At 47.2% G+C, this 20,079-nt stretch overlaps 1 pseudogene across 1 annotated transcript; it reads left to right on the top strand.

The window, feature by feature from the left end:
- The first annotated feature begins 799 nt into the window (after positions 1-799).
- LOC309560632 (large ribosomal subunit protein uL1-like) lies at positions 800-19,389 on the top strand (annotated as a pseudogene). Its single transcript has 3 exons — positions 800-1,510; positions 3,244-3,330; positions 19,294-19,389. The product of its transcript is annotated as a large ribosomal subunit protein uL1-like (transcript).
- The last annotated feature ends 690 nt before the right edge of the window (positions 19,390-20,079 follow it).

Genomic DNA, 20,079 nt, shown 5'->3' with positions numbered 1-20,079 from the left:
GGCATCAACATGTCACTGCGCATGGGTCGTCTGCCCGGGAAAAGCGGAATGTGTACAGGCTTTCCCAAACGGCGACAGCGCATGCGCACTGACCGGGGAAAAGGTAAGTAAGACCGTGACTCGAGTATAAGCCGAGGGGGGGTTTGCTTCAGTTTTGCTGAAAACTTGGCTTATACTCGAGTATATACGGTAACTATAATACTATAGGGTGAAAGTGGTGCACCCCCCCTCAAGCAAGAACCCCTCAAGCCAGGAGGGAAAGAAAAATTCAGTTGTGACAAGATGTGGCTATCTGTGTGTAAAAAGATAGCGACATGCACCATCTGCTGCTCCTTGTTACACTGGCTACACCCACAGCATATAGGGAGGACTACCTGTACCACCCTATCGGTGGCCCTGTTGCTAGTATGCAGGTAGCCCCTGCCACTATGTCTATGGTTGCTAGAATTCAAGTGGCCCCTGCTGCCTACTGTCCTTTGTTGTTAGGATGCAACTGGGGCCTTCTCCCATGGGTAGGAGGCCTGCCTACAAATAGACCCTCCAGCACACCCCAGCCCCCCTTTGCCAGTACATACATTCTGTGATGGAGGTTCTGAAACATTGTTCCCCTCGTACGCTTTGAAAAAAAGCCCTGGGTGTCGGATGTGTAAAGCGGTTGGATCCCTTTGGGTGGCTTTTGGATCTTCAGACGCACAGCAGTATGGAAGGATTGTGACCAGATAGTCCCATTACTGGGCCGGGTCTCCCAACAAACATATACGGTCCTCCCTTTCTAGTCGCTCAGACCTGATAGTGCATGATGACTAGCAGCAAAGTTTCTCACGATACCCTCCATGAAGCTGTAAGGGAAGTCCTGCTGGGTCAAGAAGGAAGAAGAGAAAGTTTCTGCAATCCGTGGAACTTCAGATCAGCCTAAAAAACTATGACCCCCAAAAGGAGAAGTGTTTCTCCAGCACTGTCAGGCTAAAGTCTACACCGAGACCCAAATTCTCAGTATGCATTTTGGGAGATCAGCAGCACTGTGATGAAGCGAAGGCTGTGGATTTACCCCACATGGATATTGAAGCTCTTAAGAAACTTAACAAAAACATAGAAGCTTGTGAAGAAGTTGGCTAAGAAGTTTGATGCCTTTTTGGCCTCTGAATTCCTTATCAAGCAGATTCCTCAAATTTTGGGACCTGGTTTGAATAAAGCTGGGAAATTTCCTTCTTTGTTGACTCACAATGAGAACATGGTGGCCAAAGTTGATGAAGTCAAGTCCACCATTAAGTTTTAGATAAAAAAGGTCCTGTGTTCGGCTGTGGCAGTTGGTCATGTCAAGATGACAGAGGAGGAGCTTGTCTACAACATCCACCTTTCCATTAACTTCTTGGTATCTCTACTGAAAAAGAACTGGCAGAATGTTAGAGACCTGTACATCAAGAGCACAATGGGCAAACCACAACATCTGTGTCATGGACTTGCAATAGTGTTTGGCAAGCTTACCTGTTCCTTCATGTCTGTATTAGAGGTCAGACTTCACTTCTGGTTCCTTTTTATCACCTCTCCTTACTGTTCCTGCCCCACCCCAGGTCATCACAGGAAGTCTATATTAACCAGTGCACTGCAGGTCTGCTTTGCTGTTCAAACTGTCAGGTCACCTGTGGCCAGGTGACAACTGCACCCTGTTGGAGGCAGGGGCGCAGCGCAAGGTAGTGAACCCGATAGCAGACTGCTGCGGATGGACCGGAACGTGATCTCAAGATTCCCCAGGGCGCGGAGTCTAAGACCCAGCAGGTGTTCACCAGAGCCTCTAGTGGTGAGGATGGACTTGGCTGCAGCTGGGCCCAGGTCGTGGCCCCTGGGGTCCCCTGGGGTCCCCCGGGGTCCCCCGGGTCACGTTCCATAGGGAGAGAAGGGAAGCAGCCACTCAGGACACATGGAATGGTGATGGGTAAGCCGAGGTCGGGGTAACAGGCAGACGAGGGTAACCAAGGGACAGGCCAAAGGTCAGGGTAACAGGCAAACAGGAATAGTCAGAGACAAGTCAAAGTCGGTACACAGAAAAGTAGATCAAGCACACGGCAAACAGGAAACAGGAACAAACACTGTTGAACAGCAAAGCAGACCTGCAGTGCACTGGTTAATATAGACCTTCTGTGATGACCTGGGGTGGGGCAGGAACAGGAAGGAGAGATGATAAAAAGGAACCAGAAGTGAAGTCTGACCTCTAATACAGACATGAAGGAACAGGTAAGCTTGCCAAACACTATTGCAAGTCCATGACAGTCTGTACTAATTTGTGATACCAATAAAGTTTTTCAACTTTAAAAAAAAAAACATATACGGCCCTCTTATCCAAAGCCAGGACCAACTCCAGACATCTTTCTCAAGCTCCAGGTCACCATATAAAAATATCACCCAACCAATATGTAGTGAGAAGATTGAAGTTGATTTTCACCTCCATTATCCCTCGAAGAACCGAGGCTTTTTTACTCCGAGAACGCTGCCAAATCCCACTTCATACAGTTGGGAATTGCATTACAACATACATTATATTATATCATATTATTGGCCCACCAAATCTTATTAGATATCATGAAGGGATACACAGAAATGCAAAAAAAAAAAAAAAATCAGTACGCTAAGCTTGTGCAAAATAAATATATTAAATTGCTTTAGTTGGAACCAACGCCTTTTTTTGTCCACGGTGGAAGCCAAGGAAAATAAAGATCTTACATTTAGTAAAAGTGGGTTATGAAGTGTGAATTTTTGTTTAAATAAAAGAGTTCAAAGCCCCCATATTTTCCACCAGCCCAGATAGAGGAGCTACTGCTAGGATGCCACCAAAATACATTTTATTAATAATATATTCATACTTATATTTTGAAAAATACTGTTAGAAACATTTAAAGTAGATCTAAACCCAAACTGGATGATGTTTATTCTGTGGACTGTGTAATATAATGTCTTTTTTATTTTTTTTTTAAGTCCTCTTTTCATTTTTTTTTACATTTGGGTGCTGCTTATCTCGTCCCTGTGATTTTGTACATTTTTTTCTAGATTATTTATATATATATATTTTGCTATGGAACAAAAACCCCTTTAAATATTGAACAAAACACCCTTTAAATATATCATTTAAAAAAATGTTGTATGTAAAGTTGATTCTAGACTTTAATTTATTACCCTGAAAATCCCAGTTGTTATTTCTTGTGTATGTATGTATGTGATCTTCTTCAACTTTCCACTTTCTGTCTACAGGCACTCCAAAAATTCTTGGTTTGTGGGCCCAACCAAATGGTGCATGTTCTGGTGTCTCCAGTGAAGAGTCCTGTTAATCCATCCAAAGTATCCAAAGGGTGTATCTCACACGTACAGATACAGACTAAGCCGCAATTTAATATCTTTCTGTCCCCTAAATGGGTGTTTATTGAATAGCAGAATAGAACAACAGTATACAACGGGTGTATCTCACAGTAAAATATGCAGACTAGCCCGCAGTTTATTTTTTTTCCCCTAAACGGGTTTTTATTGCAATGCGCAACACAACAATATGCAATGGGTTTATCTCACTGTACCATATGCAGACAGGGCCGCAATTTACTTTTTCTTACCTAAATTAGTTTTTATTGCAAAGCGCAATACAGCAGTATGCAATGGGTGTATCTCACTGTAACATATGCAGCCTAGGCTGCAATGAACTTTTTTTCCCCCATAAATGGGTTTTTTTTATTGCAAAGCGCAATACAACAGTATGCAATGGGTGTATCTCACTGTAACATATGCAGACAGGGCCGCAATCATCTTTTTTTGCCCCTAAATGAGTTTTTTTATTGCAAAGCGCAATACAACAGTATGCAATGGGTGTATCTCACTGTAACATATGCAGCCTAGGCCGCAATTAACTTTTTTTCCCCCCTAAATGGGTTTTTTTTTTTATTGCAAAGCGCAATACAACAGTATGCAATGGGTGTATCTCACTGTAACATATGCAGCCTAGGCCACAATTAACTTTTTTTCCCCCCTAAATGTTTTTTTTTTTTATTGCAAAGCGCAATACAACAGTATGCAATGGGTGTATCTCACTGTAACAAAGCAAAGCAAAGCGCAATACAACAGTATGCAATGGGTGTATCTCACTGTAACATATGCAGCCTAGGCCGCAATTAACTTTTTTTCCCCCCTAAATGTTTTTTTTTTTTTATTGCAAAGCGCAATACAACAGTATGCAATGGGTGTATCTCACTGTAACATATGCAGACAGGGTCGCAATTAACCTTTTTTTCCCCTAAATGTTTTTTTTATATGGCAAAGCGCAATACAACAGTATGCAATGGTTGTATCTCACTGTAACATATGCAGACAGGGCCGCAATCAACTTTTTTTGCCCCTAAATGTTTTTTTTTTATTGCAAAGCGCAATACAACAGTATGCAATGGGTGTATCTCACTGTAACATATGCAGACAGGGCCACAATTAACTTTATTTTCCCCTAAATGGGTTTTTTTTATTGCAAAGCGCAATTCAACAGTATGCAATGAGTGTATCGCACTGTAACGTATGAATGAAAATCTGAAAAATAATTGTCCCCTTAATTGGTGCTTGTTGAATAGCAGATTTGAAATGCAGTGTCTGTCTAAAGTAAAATATGAAGGAAAAAAGTTTTTTTCTTTTTTAAATGCAGATTAAGCAGACACATATGTACTGAGCTTGCATGAAATGTGCAGCACCGCACGCCTAACAGACTGATAAAAGTTTTTTTTCTCCTTTCTCCTCCTGTCAGAGAAACAGCCATGCTGCAACTGGCGACTCCGCCAGTACTTCCAATGGCCGCAATGGACTCAGGCCATAGACTCATTGTCAGTGAAATGGCTGTGCCGCAAACTGGCAACTTTGCCAGTACTTCCCATGGCCGCAATGGACTCAGGCCATAGACTAATTCACTGGCCTATAAAAGGGCTCTGCTCAGCCCATCAGATTGCTGGATTGTCTTCAGCTCTTCCTGGATTCCAGTTTGACCCGGCTTGTTCCTGACCTGTCTGCTCTCTCTCCTGGCTTTGATCCTCGGCTTCGTCTGACCATCCCTGCTCCAGTTTGGCTCTCCCGTTATCTGATCTCGGCTTGGCTCACGGACTTGCTTGCTGTCTACATGCTCTCCAGTACCTGATCTTGGCTTCCCCACTGACTTGTCTGCTTCTGGCTTCCCTACTATACCTTTGGCTTGCACCTGTTGCAGCTTCCTGTGTTTGACCCCCGGCCGGTCTTACACCTACTGCCTGGTTGTTCCTGGTTCCTCCTTGGACTGTCCGGTGTATTCCTGCCCAGCACTCTGCTAGAGACCGCCTGTCTACCATCAGGACCCTGCCGGCAACCAGTGCTTCTGTGGGCGCTACACCCTCTGTCTCAACCCCAGGGGTGTGCCGCACTCAGCCGCAAGGGGAGCCCTCTATGCATCTCAGCCTCGGATCAGGTACGTGACACCTCCTCACTGGGCTCAGGTCAGGGCATAAAGATCGTGCACTGCACCCCCACACAATACAAACAATGTAGATCGTTTATTAAAGAAGATTCTTCCTATGCTTTCCTTCAAAGCAATCTCCAGCCTGACCCTACAGTAATCTCCTATCTCTCCCTCAGCAGTATCAGGAACCTCTCCCTAGTATAGTTATAGCAGAGTGACGCTCGGCGCTGTGTGACTCCAGCTTATATAGACTCTAGGTCACATGCTGCACTGGCCAATCACAGCCATGCCATTAGTAGGCATGGCTGTGATAGCTTCTAGGGCACACTAGTTAAACGCTTTTCTGATTGGCTGCCTTGCACCTGTTGAAACCGCACCATTAAAACCGTGCCAAAACATCAAATAAGGTTACTGAACAACGGACAGTACCCGAACATACAGTGAAATGTTCTGGTTTGGGTCCGGGTACCGAATACCCAAAAGTCCGGTACAAACCCGAACAATACAGTCCGGGTTCGCTCAACCGTAGCAGTGACCCGAACTTCAGAATTCACCATTAGGATAAGTAGCTTCAAACACTAAACCCCCGGAGCCTATAGAGGAGAAGCAGCAAGGTGCAACACCCTGCTTGCTCACTACCAAGGTAGAGCTTAGTGCTAATTCAAGCCTGTAAAGCCACCCTATATCTCTTATTTGGGGGTTTAAGGAACAGCCAGGTACAGTAGTATTTTCTACAGAGAGAGAGCATCTACATTCAGTGTATAGAACCTTTTTGCTACCAGTTGAGCTGATCTGTTTATCCTAAGGTAGGACTGTGGACAGCATAGTTTAGTAGCCAGAGACAAGTCCTTCAAATTACAGTTCTGGGCATCCCATACCTTCTCTTTCCCTATCCAAGTTCATCCCTAAACCAAAATCAAACACCCTGGTCTGGTTTTTGACTTCTGTGAGAGTGCTGGAACATCCCTGTTGCCTGGCTTTGCATAAGAGGAAAGACCCAGCAGCTCTTGCGGGGGTTTAGCGCTACACAGGGCTTTTTTTCAGCAGGAACGTGGGGGAACGCAGTTCCGGCACCTCCAAAACTGAATGTATGTAATGGCAAGGGGTGCTGGGGTATGCTGGAAGGTCAATTGATGCTGGCTGCTTGTGGATCTATTGTTGCTGGAGGAGATCTATTTTTGTGGAGGAAGGGGGTCTATTGTTGCTGGGGAGGTCTTCTGTTGCTCATAGGGGATCTATTGTTGCTAGAGATGGGTATGTTGCTGGGGTGGTCAATAGTTGCTGGGAGGAATCTACTGTTGAGAGAAGGGTCTTTGTTGCTGGCTGCTGGAGGGTCTATTGATGCTGGTGGCTGGGAAATCTATTGTTGCTGGAGGAGATCAATTTTTGCTGGGGGGTATATTGTTGCTGTGGAGGTCTATTGTTTCTGCCGGGATCTATTTTTGCTGGGGAGGACTATTGTTGCTGCTGGGGGATACATTGTTCCTGGTGGTGGGTCTTATGTTGCAGGGGGTCAATTGTTGCTGGGATGGATCTACTGTTGTGGGAGGATTCTAATGTTGCTGCCTGCTGAGGAGTCTATTGATGCTAGCTGCTGGGAGTCCATTGTTATTGGGGTGGATCTATTGTCACAGGGGTGTCCATTGTTGCTAGATCTATTTTATTGCCTTTCTTGTTATGATTAAAACAATTCCATACAAAATACTTAACACCACAAAATGATACTTGGTTCTTTATTAACCACTTGCCGACCGCCGCAGTGGGTCAGCCCCTCACAGGCAGAGCGACGTAGTACTACGTCGCTAGCCTGTGAGGGACTAGGGAGCGAGCGCGCACCCCCGGAGGCGCGCTCCCGCTCCTGAGTGGTCACGGACCCCCCCGCGCGTGTGACCGGCGGACCCGATGTCCCCCGGCGATCGTCGGTGCAGACGGAGAAAGGCAGGCAGCTGATGTAAACAAGCCGCCTGTCATTCTCCCCTGTGTATGAATGGTGATCATACGGTTCTACTATGTAGGACCATTAATCACTTTTCATACACTTCAAGCCACAGCCAATCACAGTAAGAATCACGCCCCTAGGAACACACATAACCCCTCCCTCTCAAAAAGGTTAACCCCTTCACTGCCAGTGTAATTTTACAGTAACAGTGCATATGTATAGCACTGATTACTGCAGTAATGTCACTGGTAACCCCAAAAGTGTCAAAAATGTCAATCAAGGGTCCGATCTGTCCGCCGCAATGTCGCAGTCCTGCAAAATAAATCGCAGATCGCCGCCATTACAAAAAAACAACAAAAATCTTTCCCTTAGTTAGTAAACGCGATAACTTTTGCGCAAACCAATCAAAATACGCTTTTTGCGATTTTTTTTTTTTTTTAACAAACATATGTAGCATAAAGCAATTTGGCCGAAAATGTTAAAAAATTTTGATTTTTACATTTTTTTGGGGGGGAGGGGGGGGAATTTCATATAAAAAAATGTGAAAAATATTGTTATTTTTGCAAAATTTACGCTCTTTTTTTGTTTATAGCGCGTGATCAAAAAATCGCACAGGTGATCAAATACCACCAAAAGAAAGCTCTGTTTGTGGGAAAAAAAGGACGTCAAATTAGTTTGGGTACGGCGTCGCACGACCGCGCAATTGTCCGTTTAAAGTCACGCAGTGCCGAATCGCAAAATAGGCCCTGGTCAGGAAGGGGGTAATATCTTCCGGGGCTTAAGTGGTTAAAAAGGGTGGTACTGGGAGGTGGGTTAGGTGTGGAACCAAGAAACGTTGTTCGGAGGTGGGTGGGGGGCGGAGTCAAGGGGTGACTCGGAAGGGAAGAGTTCCTGCACCTAAACTCTGAGAAACTCTGTGGCGCTACACAATACATTGCTGGTTTTACCGTAAAACATTCTATTCTGTACGGAAATGAAGTAGCAGTCGCACTATTTTTCTGTTCTTATAAATCCTTTTTCTGAAAACCCATGCCGTGTTGGCCTACAATGATATAATTACTTCGTTGTGCAGTCGTTTTTTCTGCAGACGGTAGCACGCGGAGGTGAGAAACGGGCCGGCCAAAGGCTGGCATAATCACACGTGTGGTTGGAACCCACCATGAACACCTCGTCTCTCGCTCTCTCTACGAAAATTGACTGCGGTGCCTTTGGCTAATTCCACTGTAGGCAAACTCCACATTTCTAACATCTCAGCGGAGTCTGGGCCCGGGCTCACGTCTGCTACCCATCAGTCTTCAGAAAAGCCATCTTTCTTGAGGTTTTCCTCCTGGAGCGTAGAATTTCCATCCTTCGCCTTCCTGAAGCTCCTTTGCTCCTCTGGCATGTTCCCCCCGTGTTCCAGTCTTTACACTGCATTCGATTAGCACCTTGCTGTTCTAATCCACTCCCCAGCTGCCTGAAATTATCACCCCATTTTATTCAAGACTTGGCTTTCCTCCCCTCCATCTATCAATTGGCCCTGATATTTCTCAGAGAAACCCGAGCCCTCCAGCCACCTCTCAGACTCTCTCCCTTTCACGTACACGTTTGCTGCGCATATCATTTTCACTCCATCTATCTCCATTTCTTACTAAGGTGCAATTGTCTTGTTGAAATTCAGACCTGAGGCAAGACAGAGAGAGAGAGAGGGAGGGAAAAAAAAAAACTTTTTCTGCAGCTAGACAGTTTGTGAGCTCTGCAGTTGGAGAACTTCTACATAATGCAAAAAATATCAGCTCAACGGTACTTAGATTCCATCCACACGCATTTATCAGCTTTGACCACGTCGGTCTCTGGAGAATTATGCAATATTTCTGCTCCAGTCATCCAGATTTCAAATGGAAGGGCAATACAGAAACCTAACCATGTGTGTACACAGTACAATATTAACTGGAGTCAAGAAATACGGGCAAATGTCATTATTTTAGAAATTTCAGAATGTAGAAGAGCGCACACTGGTCCAACAGATACAAATATGGGGTGCTCTGGTGAAGATACAACAATCAAACTCCCATGACTGCTGAGAAGCATAGGCTCATTTATGAGCAGCTAACAGCTGCGGACAGCAGAAGAGAGGAGAAAAAAGAGAGGAGAAAAAGAGCGGACAGCAGAAGAGAGGAGAATACAAGAAGTGAGGACAGCAAAAGAGCAGAAGACCGGAGAGGGAGAAGACAGGATGAAGATTTTTAATAAACTTTCTAAAACGTCTCCTGTCGTTATTTACACACACTGTCTTTTATGGGGTGAATGGGTAGGGGTACAGTGTACCCCATACCCATTCACATAGGGAGGGGGTCCGGAATCTGGGGGGCCCCCTTGTTAAAGTGGGCTTCCAGATTCCGATGAGCCCCCTGCCCGCAGACCCCCACAACCACCGGCCAGGGTTGTGGGGATGAGGCCCTTGTCCTCATCAACATGGGGGCAAGGTGCTTTGGGGTGGGGGGTGCAGAGCTCCCCCTGCCCCAAAGCACCCACACCCCCCCCATGTTGAGGGCGTGTGGCCTGGTATGATCCAGGGGGGGGTGGGGCCGCTCGCTCGTCCCCTCCTCTTTCCTGGCATGCCGGGCTGCATGCTCAGATAAGGGTCTGGTATGGATTTTGGGGGGACCACACGCCGTTTTTTCGGCGTGGGGCTACCCTCAAATTCCATACCAGACCCGAAGGGCCTGGCTTGGAACCTGGGGGGAACCCCACGCCGTTTTTTTCCCCATTTTGGCTTGGAGTTCCCCCTCAAGATTCTCACAGTGCAGGTCACGCCGCAAGTCGGATCACCCTGATCCGACCTGCGGTGTGACTTCCATTCAAATCAATAGGCTCCCATAGGGAACCATTGATTTTGAATGGAGGCAGAAAAAACGCTGCTAACAGCTACTGTGGCCAAACGTGCAATAACGCTAGTAGAAAAAGCTACTGAAAGCACGTATTTACAGCTGCTGTTTCCCGGCGTCAAGTAAACAGCTTTGGAGCATGTTTTTATGACGCCCTGTGTGCATGGAGCCTTAGGTTCACACCCACAGTGATGCCATGCTTCCAGCAGTCAAGGCTCCCTTTTTCGAACGGAGGTTCATTGTTCCTGGCTCTAGTCTTCAACATCTACCTTGCTTTGCTAGCCTTGCTTGGGTTGTGTGCAGACGTGTAACCAGAACCTTCAAGGCCCCGATGCAAGAAACCATGAAGGGCCACCCAGACCCCTTCCCTTCAAGCCTGGGGCTCTTCCCACTGATCCTGGGACCCTTTACTCTCATTGCGGGGCCCTTTATTATGGTCCCGCAGTGGGACCCTTTCACAAATTCTGCAGTGGGCCCCCTTCCTGCCATTTTGGGGCCTCCCCACGGTGGTGGAATGCCAGGTGCCCAGTCTCAAGTGTGACCTTTGCGATCATGGAAGTTCACCCACTGGTGTCAGTCGTTTTTATTTTTTGGTATTTTAATTGTATTATTTTTTATCATTTTATTTTATTTTTTTTACAGTGTCACTGACTATGACTCTGTCCATTCAGAAAAGGAAGGAGCTGGTAAATTACATATTTACTGACCCCTTCCTGGTTCTCTATTGTGACACATCCCCTGCAGCAGCCGGCATGAGAGGGGACGGAGCGAAGAAGTGGGGGGGGGGGAGCACAGATGGGCGGGTGGGGTCAGTGGAGCACACAGGGGCCCAGAGACAGCAGAACACAAGTGAACTGGATAGGAGGGGCGGCGGGGGCAGCATACAGAGGAACCAATGCAGCTACAGGAGGAAAAAGGAGGACAGCGATTTCTCTACATGCTGCCCCCATTCCCTCCTCCTATCCTGGTGTACAGGGGAACCGCACAGGCCCCCTGCAGAATGGGGCCCGGTTGCAATTGCAACCCCTGTAGTTACGCCCCTGGTTGTGTGGCAACCTATAATGATGCCCAAAAACAATGAAAATAGTACCACTCCATATATTCTTAAAATTGACCAGGTTATATAATACAACCCCAAATTCATCCCAGCGCAGCCGTTCAGTTACTGTCAGCTGGTTTATGCTATGGGGTCAGATTTACCAGCTCCGCACGGCCCATTGCATGCTTGCTTTGCTTTAAGTACCCGTACCTGCCAGCCTTGCTACTGCATGCCTTAGTCCTGGTACTTGCTATGTCTTAGTCATGGTACTAGCTGGACTTGCTGTGCCTTAGTCATGCTGCTTACCGGGCTGGCTATGGCTTAGTCATGGTACTAACTGGACTTGCTGTGCCTTAGTCATGCTGCTTACCGGGCTGGCTATGGCTTAGTCATGGTACTAACTGGACTTGCTATGGCTTAGTCATGGTACTAACTGGACTTGCTATGGCTTAGTCATGCTGCTTAACGGGCTTGCTTTTCCTTAGTCCTAGTGCTTACTGGGCTTGCTATCCCTTGGTCCTGGTACTTGCCCGGTTTGCCGTGCCTTAGTCATGGTACTAACTGGACATGCTATGCCTTAGTCATGGTGCTTACCGGGCTTGCTATGCCTTAGTCATTAGGCTTACTGTGCTTGCTTTACCTTTTCTGGCTTGCTTAGTACTAACTAGACTTGCTATGCCTTAGTCCTGGTGCTTACTAGGTTTGCTATGCCTTAGTCCTGGTACTTGCCATGCCTTAGTCATGGTTCTAACTTGACTTGCAATGCCTTAGTCATGGTGCTCACTAGGCTTGCTATTCCTTAGTCATGGTGCTCACTAGGCTTGCTATTCCTTAGTCATGGTGCTCACTAGGCTTGCTATTCCTTAGTCATGGTGCTCACTAGGCTTGCAATTCCTTAGTCCCAGCACTTGCCGGGCTTGCTGTGCCTTAGTCCTGGTACTTGGCAGGCTTGCTATGCCTTAGTCATAGTACTAACAGGACATGCTCTGCTTTAGTCATGGTGCCCACCGGGCTTGCTATGCCTTAGTCCTGGTACTTGCCGTACTTACTGTGCCTTCGTCCCGGTACGTACCAGGCTTGCTGTGCCTTAGTCATGGTACTTGCCAGGCTTGCTTTGATTTCAACTTTTTATTTTTTTATAAATATTGGAGCATGTAAGGTTTTGGAAGGGTGCACCAGGCTTGGGTTCTGACTGATGTTGAGAACTTCCATCCTAGACGTATCACAAGAGGGAAAGAGTAACATTCCTCGGCAGCCGTCTCATGCCGTGTCCTCCTGTCAAATATGGAATTACATTTCTCTGGTTTTCCACCCGTCTTAATCTGTATTTCTAATAACCCCCGCTGTCTGTTTTAAAAATATTGACACCGCTGTGGCCTTCTCCTCTCGGCCCCCCTCCCCACCCATTGCTGCCCCCCCTCCAATTTCCACGTCATTGCCAGAGGACTTTTGGCTGAACCTGAAAGAGTGCGAACACAAGAAACTTCTTGATAGTTATCTGAAGAATTTCTGAATCAGTGTCCTGTGACGGGAGAGCACCAGCCGAGGAAAGTGGGGGCAATCTGTTCCAGCCTGCGGGGTCACTAATGCGTCTGCTCTGGGGTAACAATGTTATTTCTAACAATCTGATTTGGGAATTGCGCGCCCTGAGAGTGTCAGCCTGATACCGGCTACCAGGAGATTTCCTCCAATTTACTTAAAGAAGCCACCGCCGCCGCTTGCCAAACGAAATCCGAGCCGGGGACTCGCTGTTTTAAATTTATATTGGAAATAATTGTTTACAATGAGCCCTTTTATTTTACACCGGGGCGCGCCGTACGGTAGCTAACAGGACTTTGTTACGCAATTTATGCGCTCCCGGCGTTTAACTCCAACTTGAAGTGAAGCTTAAGTAGCGAGGAAGGTGAACGTTACTATATTAACCACTTGCTTACTGGGCACTTTCACCCCCCTTCCTAACCCCCCCATACCGGGCTTTTTCACCCCCTTCCTAACCCCCCTCCCATACCGGGCACTTCCACCCCCTTCCTAACCCCCCCATACCGGGCACTTTCACCCCCTTCCTACCCCCTCATACCAGGCACTTTCACCCCCCTTTCTAACCCCCCCATACCGGCACTTCCACCCCCTTCCTAACCCCCCCCCATGCCGGGCACTTCCACCCCCTTCCTAACCCCCCCCATACCGGGCACTTCCACCCCCTTCCTAACCCCCCATACCGGGCACTTTCACCCCCTTCCTCCCCCCTCATACCGGCACTTTCACCCCCCTCCTGCCCCCCCCATACTGGGCACTTTCACCCCCTTCCTCCCCCCTCATACCGGGCACTTTCACCCCCTTCCTGCCCCCCCATACCGGGCACTTTCACCCCCTTCCTCCACCCCCTCATACCGGGCACTTTACCCCCCTTCCTGCCCCCCCCCCCGCATACCGGGCACTTTCACCCCCTTCCTGCCCCCCCCATACCGGGCACTTTCACCCCCTTCCTGCCCCCCCCATACTGGGCACTTTACCCCCCTTCCTGCCCCCCCCCCCCCCGCATACCGGGCACTTTCACCCCCTTCCTGCCCAGGCCAATTCTCAGCTTTCAGCGCTGAATGACAATTTGCGCGGTCATGCAATGCTGTACCCAAATAAACTTTTTATCATTTTTTTAGAGCTTTCTTTTGGTGGTATTTATTCACCGCTGGAGTTTTTATTTTTTGCTAAGGAAACAAAAAAAGACCGAAAACTTTGAAGGAAGAAAAAAAAAAAAAAAAACATTTTTTTCTAGTTTGTTATACAATTTAGCAAACAGGTAATTTTACTCCTTCACTGATGTGCGCTGATGAGGCTGCACTGACGGGCTCTAAAAGACTGCATTGATGGGCACTGATAGCCACTGATAGGTGGCACTGATGGGCACTAATGAGGCTTCACTGATGGGCTCTAAAAGACTGCATTGATGGGCACTGATAGGCACTGATGAGATGACACTGATGGGCACTAATAGGTGGCACTGATATGCGCTGATGAGGCTGCATTGATAGGCACTGATAGCCACTGATAGGTGGCACTGATGGGCACTAATGAGGCTTCACCGATGGGCTCTGATAGACTGCATTGATTGGCACTGATAGGCACTGATGAGATGACACTGAAGGGCACTAATAGGTGGCACTGATATACGCTGATGAGGCTGCGTTGATGGGCATTGATGGCCACTTATAGGTGGCACTGATGAGCACTAATGAGGCTGCACTGATGGGTTCTGATAGACTGCATTGATTGGCACTGATAGGCACTGATGAGGTGGCACTGATGGGCACTAATAAGTGGCACTGATGGGCGATGATAGGCACTGAGGAGGTGACACTGAAGGGCACTGATAGATGTCACTGATGGGTACTGATGAGGAGACACTGATGAGGAGGCACTAATGGGCTCTGATAGGCGGCACTGAAGGGCACTGAGAGGTGGCACAGATGGGCACTGTATACTTTACTGTATTAACCACTTGCTTACCGGGTACTTTCACCCCCTTCCTGCCCAGGCCAATTCTCAGCTTTCAGCGCTGTCACACTTTGCATGACAATTGCGCGGTCATGCAACGCTGTACCCATATGACATTTTCATCATTTTTTTTTTAGCTTTCTTTTGGTGGTATTTAATCACCGCTGGGGTTTTATTTTTTGCTAAGGAAACAAAAAAAAAAGACCGAACAGTTTAGAAAGGAAGAAAAAAAAAATTTCATAGTTCGTTATACAATTTTGCAAACAGGTAATTTTTCTCCTTCACTGATGTGCGGTGATGAGGCTGCACTGATGGGCACGGATAGGCACTGATGAGGTAACACTGATGGGCACTAATAGGTGGCACCAATGTGCACTGATAAGGCTACACTGATGGGCAATGATAGGCAACAATAAGGTGACACTGATAGGTGGCAATGATGTGCGCTGATAAGGCTGCACTGATGGCCACTGATAGGCACTGATGAGGTGACACTTATGGGCTCTGATAGACTGCACTGATGTGCATGGATAGGCATTGATGAGGTGACACTGATGGGTACTAATAGGTGGCACTGATGTGCGCTGATGAGGCTGCACTGATGGGCAATGATAGGCAACGGTAAGGTGACACTAATAGGTGGCACTGAATTGTGCTGATGAGGTTGCACTGATGAGGTGACACTGATAGACACTAATAGGTGGCAATGATGTGCCCTGATAAGGCTGCACTGATGGTCACTGATGAGGTGACACTGATGGGCTCTGATAGCATCGCTATCACGGGAGGACCTCTATAGACGCCCTCCCGACACTGGAGGCGTGCGCTGTAGCTGTCTTTCGGATATATCGCGGGCATAAAGTGGTTAAATTATTGAAATGGAGCTCTGTGGATCCCAGAGATCCGGTACCAAAATCGCTGAAAAAAAAACTTAAAAACTTTCGGGCGTGTTCACACAGGGTGTAATGAGTGAACAAATGCGAAATCGCGCGTTCTCCTGCAGCGCCTTTTGCAGATGTGCGCCATTCGTTTAGAACAGAAATTCAGGCTGGTAGTGGTGTAATGGTGTGGGGGAGTAGGGGAGGAGGATGGGGGGGGGGTATTGGTTCAGGCTGGTGGTGTAATGGTATGGGAAAGGAGGGGGGGGGGTAATGGTTCAGGCTGGTGGTGGTGATGTAATGGTGTGCGGGGGGGGGGGGGGTAACGGTTCAGGCTGGTGGTGGTGTATTGGCGTTGGGGAGGAGGAGGGGGGGGTAATGGTTTAGGCTGGTGGTGGTGATGTAATGGTGTGGGAGAGGATGGGGGGGGGTAATGGTTCAGGCTACTGGTGGGGGTGTAATGGTGTGGGGGGGAGGAGGGTAATGGTTCAGTCTGGTGGTGGTGGTGTAATGGTGTGGGGGGGGGGGTTAATGGTTCAGGCTGGTGGTGGTGTAATGATGTAGGGGAATATGGGGGGGGGGGGGTAATGGTTCAGGCTGGTGGGGTGATGGTGTAATGGTGTGGAGGAGGAGGGGGGTAACCGTTCAGGCTGGTGGTGTAATGGTGTGGGGGAGGAGAGGGGAGGTAACGGTTCAGGCTGGTGGGGTGGTGATGTAATGGTGTGGAGGAGGAGGGGGGTAACAGTTCAGGCTGGTGGTGTAATGGTGTGGGGGAGGAGAGGGGAGGTAACGGTTCAGGCTGGTGGGGTGGTGATGTAATGGTGTGGAGGAGGAGGGGGATAACGGTTCAGGCTGGTGGTGTAATGGTGTAGGGCAGGGGTCTCCAAGCTATGGCCCTCCAGTTGTTCAGAAACTACAATTTCCATCATGCTTAGTCATGTCTGAATGTCAGAGTTTTACAATGCCTCATGGGACGTGTAGTTCCGCAGCAGCTGGAGGACCTAAATTTGGAGATCCGTGGTGTATAGGATATTTTCTTGGCACACTTTTGGCCCCTTAGTACCAACTGAGCATGGTATAAACCCCACGGCCTACCTGACAATTGTTGCTGACCATGTCCATCCCTTTATGACTACAGTGTCCGCATCTTCTGATGGCTCCTCCCAGCAGGATAATGCACCATGTCACAAAGCTCCAATCATCTCACCACTGGTTTCTTCACCATGACAATGAGGTCACTGTCCACCAATGGCCTCCACACTCACCAGATCAGGTCACTGTACTCCAGTGGCCTCCACACTCACCAGATCAGGTCACTGTACTCCAGTGGCCTCCACACTCACCAGATCATGTCACTGTACTCCAGTGGCCTCCACACTCACCACATCTCATCCAATAGAGCACCTTTGGGATGCGGTGGAACGGGAGATTGGCATCATGGATGTGCAGCTGACAAATCTTCAACAATTGTGTAATGCTATCATGTCACTATGAGGCAAAATCTCTGAGGAACATTTCTAATACCTTGTTGTATCTATGCCACAAAGAATGAAGGCAAAAGTGGATCCAACCCGGCACTAGCAAGGTGTGCCTAATAAAGTGGCCGATGAGTGTAGGTTTCCATGTATATTCCTTTGTCACTCCTGTTTTCTCCATTCCCTACAGTGTGTGCACCTTAGCCCTCTTTAAAGGTATCGTGTTTAACATGGCAGATGTCCCTTTGTAGCCACCAGTTTTCCTTTGTTGTACTCTAGACCTCTTTGCCATATCACTGAGTGAATGGGGCTTACCAGCACAATGAAGCAGCTTACCAGTGAACTTTGACTGGAACTGGTCAGATTTCAGGTTCACTGGAAGTTCTGGTTTGTGCAAGATGACTCACACATCCCTAATAGCAGACCTCAACAAGAGATGAGCAAACCAATAAGATTAATTCCAACTCAGATCAGACCCACAACTATGCTACGTTGGGGAATTTCCAACTTTCGTGAATTGACGAATCAGCACAATTGGGTATGATTGCGCTTTAATGAGCATTCTGTGGCAGGGGACGCTGGTTAAGGTTCCTTTTCAGTTTTTTGACATACTTTCTTAGTGAATGATTGGAAAGGGATAAAGAATGAAGATGGTGGAAAGAGAGGGAAAAATTTGCCCTCGGTAATGGAGGTTTGATGAGAATTTTTTGAGAAGGCCGAGCATCTGATCTTTTATTTCTGCTGTCTAAAGTGAGTGTTCCTAAATGTGACAGGAGTCACTTTGGGCATGGGGGTTGTGGACCCCAAATTCCTTTAAAGAGGTTGGGAGGCACCATGTCCAGCCTTGTGTGGCTTTCTTATGTTTAAGTCACCCAGCATCTTTTATGGATGCAGGGTGACCAGGAGGGTGGTGTACACTGAGAATAGGGTTTGGACTATTTCAAATGGGACAGTATATGCATTACCAGTATCTCTCAGGAAATATGGAGATCTATCTTATTCCTATACACTGTAAGGCACAGGAAGTGCAACTCCTAATTTGGGCGTCCAGAAACTATGAGAGACACCATGTCTGCTAATCAATGTGCATTAGCTGCAGAGAGAGGGGGGATTGTTTCCAGCAGCCCCTCCTAAAGAATGTCTACTGATTAACTAAGTGCTTTTTTCTAAAATAGGACAGTATGTTAATTGGGTCTGATACTATTGATAAGTATGTTAATGAGCTCACATGGCTGTCTACTCAGGGAGGTAATTACACAGTCATTGTTCATGTGGTATTCTCAAAGTATATATAAATGCTGTGTTTCTTTCAATAAAGAAGAAGAGAGTTACTCTTGATCGAACCTCACTACAGAGCCTTGTCTCGTACTTGGGGGGGAATTATTGATGGGCTTCATGTATGGCGGATTGGAGTGGTCGATAGCTGTCCGGGTGTTCGGGAGCGGATTATCCTAGATGACTGTAACCCCTTTCATACTTTGGGTGTCGTTATACTAAAGAACATTGATTTTTTTTATATATATAATGAAGTCAGAGACATTGTTTATGGTCAAAGTCCAAAAGGTCATGGTGAAGGGGCAATGGATGCAACGTTAAGTCATTACTTGAGTCCAATTGGCCTGTATTCGGCAGCTCACCACAAAGACGGGGATCCTCCCGAAGAGGAAATTTACTCGAGTTGGGAGATCCAAGTCAAAGGGAGCACCAAATGGAAAATCGCAACGTTAAGTCATTACTTGAGTCCAATTGGCCTGTATTCGGCAGCTCGCCACAAAGATAGGGATCCTCCCGGAGAGGACATTTACTCGGTTGAGAAATCCAAGTCAAGGGAAAGCACCAAATGGAAAATCGCAACGTTAAGTCATTACTTGAGTCCAATTGGCCTGTATTCGGCAGCTCACCACAAAGACGGGGATCCTCCCGAAGAGGACATTTACTTGAGTTGGGAAATGCAAGTCAAAGGGAGCACCAAATGGAAAATCGCAACGTTAAGTCATTACTTGAGTCCAATTGGCCTGTATTCGGCAGCTCACCACAAAGACGGGGATCCTCCTGAAGAGGACATTTACTCAGGTTGAGAAATCCAAGTCAAAGGGAGCCCCAAATGGAAAATTGCAACGTTAAGTCATTACTTGGGTCCAATTGGCCTGTATTTGGCAGCTCACCACAAAGACGAGGATCCTCGCAGAGAGGACATTTACTGGAGTTGAGAAATCCAAGTCAAATGGAGCACCAAATGGAAAATCGCAACGTTAAGTCATTACTTGTGTCCAATTGGCCTGTATTCAGCAGCTCACCACAAAGACGAGGATCCTCGCAGAGAGGACATTTACTCGAGTTGAGAAATCCAAGTCAAAGGGAGCACCAAATGGAAAATCGCAATGTTAAGTCATTATTTGAGTCCAATTGGCCTGTATTCAGTAGCTCACCACAAAGACGAGGATCCTCCCGGAGAGGACATTTACTTGAGTTGAGAAATCCAAGTCAAGGAGAGCACCAAATGGAAAATCGCAACGTTAATTCATTACTTGAATCCAATTGGCCTGTATTCGGCAGCTCACCACAAAGACGAGGATCCTCCCGAAGAGGACATTTACTCGAGTTGAGAAATCCAAGTGAAAGGGAGCACCAAATGGGAAAATCCTTGGTAGTTCAAAGTCTTTATTATGCAACTTGTTACAACAAGCAGGGCACAAGACATCCAACGCATTTCAAGGGCCAAATCCCCTTTATCAGGGCTGGGAGAAACGACCACCACATCTACTATGAATACCAGCACTGACTGTTGTCTGTAACAGAGGTCTCCCGACTTTCTAAACAAAGGGCCAGTTTATTGTCCTTCAGAATTTTGGAGGGCCAGACTTGGACTGTCCTTCATATTTTTGGAGGGCCAGACTTGGACCATCAGGAATATACATTTTTTTCTGGCATCAATAGGAGTGTCCT

Source organism: Pelophylax lessonae, assembly GCF_965119305.1.
Source record: "Pelophylax lessonae genome assembly, chromosome: 7".
Classification (NCBI taxonomy): Eukaryota; Metazoa; Chordata; class Amphibia; order Anura; family Ranidae; genus Pelophylax; species Pelophylax lessonae.
Note: the sequence above shows the minus strand (reverse complement) of the source record. Positions and strands in the feature narration are given on the sequence as shown.